At 53.9% G+C, this 2,203-nt stretch overlaps 1 non-coding gene and 1 pseudogene across 1 annotated transcript; both read left to right on the top strand.

The window, feature by feature from the left end:
• The first annotated feature begins 273 nt into the window (after window positions 1–273).
• LOC132700266 (5.8S ribosomal RNA) lies at window positions 274–428 on the top strand. The gene has a single exon (XR_009618618.1). It is a non-coding gene; the product is annotated as a 5.8S ribosomal RNA (ribosomal RNA).
• Window positions 429–939: 511 nt separating this feature from the next.
• LOC132700267 (large subunit ribosomal RNA) overlaps window positions 940–2,203 on the top strand; it is a 4,463-nt pseudogene continuing 3,199 nt past the window's right edge.

Raw genomic sequence — 2,203 nt, 5'->3', positions numbered from 1 at the left:
CCCCGCGACCCGCGAGGAGGTGTGTATATAAACTTTAAACCGGCGCGGGTCGTCCGAACGCGAACGCGCGCGCGCCTACCGTCTGAATAATAAAGAACAAAGGGCGCGCGGCGAAGTGTTCCGTCGGATAGACCGGCCCGAAATCGAACTTTTTTTTTTTTTTTACGTCGAAAGGTATATACCTCGCCTTCCGTAAAAAAAATGTATGTGTCGATAACAACGCCGACGACTCTTTTTCGGAGACGAAAAGCGTTAAACCGATCGAAAAAAGATTACCCTAAACGGTGGATCACTTGGCTCGTGGGTCGATGAAGAACGCAGCTAATTGCGCGTCAACTTGTGAACTGCAGGACACATGAACATCGACATTTCGAACGCACATTGCGGTCCTCGGATTCTGTTCCCGGACCACTCCTGGCTGAGGGTCGTATCCAATTTAAAGACTGCTCGGTTTTTTCGCCCGCGAGGCGCGAGAAACGTCGGAGCGAGTTGGACGTGTAGCGCGGGAAGGAGTGAGGAGCAACAGCACGTTCGCGCTTAGCGCGCGATCTCTCTCCTACCCGGTCTCGCGACGTTTTAAAACGCGAAAGCGAAACTCCGGCCGCGTTCTAAGGAACGCGACCGAGTTTGCGAACGACGTCGATTTTCGACGCACCGGTTCGTCGCGTCGCGCTCGCTTAAAAGCGCGAGAGACGAGCGTAATTAAAACCGCCCGCGTATGTCGCAGGTCCGCGCAAAATTGACGATCGTCGTGTCCGTTATTTTCTCGATAAGAAGAAAAGGTGTCCGACGTCTGATCGTTTGCGGCCGCGTAACGAGTGGTGGATATAGCGGTTTTAAATATAAACGCTGAACCGTTTTCGAAATTCACGTCTACGTTTTATATATATATTTATATATATATATATATATATATATATATATAATGATTTTATCGATCGACCTCAGAGCAGGTGAGACTACCCGCCGAATTTAAGCATATTAATAAGCGGAGGAAAAGAAACTAATTAGGATTCCCTCAGTAGCTGCGAGCGAACAGGGAAGAGCCCAGCACCGAATCCCGCGGCCGATACCGGGCGCCGGGAAATGTGGTGTTAGGGAGGTTCCGTTATCCCGAGATCGTCCGGCGCGTCCAAGTCCTTCTTGAACGGGCCACAGCCCATAGAGGGTGCCAGGCCCGTAGCGACCGCCGTCGATCGCGGGAGGGATCTCCTCAGAGTCGGGTTGCTTGAGAGTGCAGCCCTAAGCGGGTGGTAAACTCCATCTAAGGAATATGACCACGAGACCGATAGCGAACAAGTACCGTGAGGGAAAGTTGAAAAGCACTTTGAAGAGAGAGTTCAATAGTACGTGAAACCGTTTAGGGGTAAACCTGAGAAACCCGAAAGGTCGAAGGGAGAAATTCATTCGCGTTTCGGAGTCGGCGCGAGACGTTCGCGCGACGGGGAGGACGGTTACCCGTTACCTTTTCCGCGCCTTACGTTTTTCGACCCGGCATCGAACGCGTGCACTTTTCTCCTGGTAGGACGTCGCGATCCGTCGGGCGTCGGTCTAAGGTCCGCGGCGGAGCCCGCGCGGTTTTCTCGAATCGCGCGGACCCGCGGTATCCTGACCGACTCGCTCGACGGTACGAGAAAGGTCACGGGTCGCTTTAAAAGCGTTCGACTCGCGGCAAGCGCTCCGGATACTAGTCGGCTATCGGACCCGGTGCCGGTACCGACCTCCGGTGACTGTTGGCCTCGAAGTTCTCGAACCGACCCTCGCTCGTAAAAAAGCGTGACCGATCTGCGACGCTATAGCTTTGGGTACTTTCAGGACCCGTCTTGAAACACGGACCAAGGAGTCTAGCATGTGCGCGAGTCATTGGGATTCGCTAAACCTAAAGGCGTAATGAAAGTAAAGGTTCGTCTCGCGCGAACCGAGGGAGGATGGGCGATTCGCCTTTAAAGCGGTCGCCTCGCACTCCCGGGGCGTCTCGTTCTCATCGCGAGAAGAGGCGCACCAAGAGCGTACACGCTGGGACCCGAAAGATGGTGAACTATGCCTGGTCAGGACGAAGTCAGGGGAAACCCTGATGGAGGTCCGTAGCGATTCTGACGTGCAAATCGATCGTCGGAACTGGGTATAGGGGCGAAAGACTAATCGAACCATCTAGTAGCTGGTTCCCTCCGAAGTTTCCCTCAGGATAGCTGGCGCTCGTAGC

Source organism: Cylas formicarius, unplaced genomic scaffold, assembly GCF_029955315.1.
Source record: "Cylas formicarius isolate icCylForm1 unplaced genomic scaffold, icCylForm1.1 PGA_scaffold_42__1_contigs__length_29502, whole genome shotgun sequence".
Lineage (NCBI taxonomy): Eukaryota > Metazoa > Arthropoda > Insecta > Coleoptera > Brentidae > Cylas > Cylas formicarius.
This window is presented reverse-complemented; position numbering and strand designations above follow the sequence as displayed.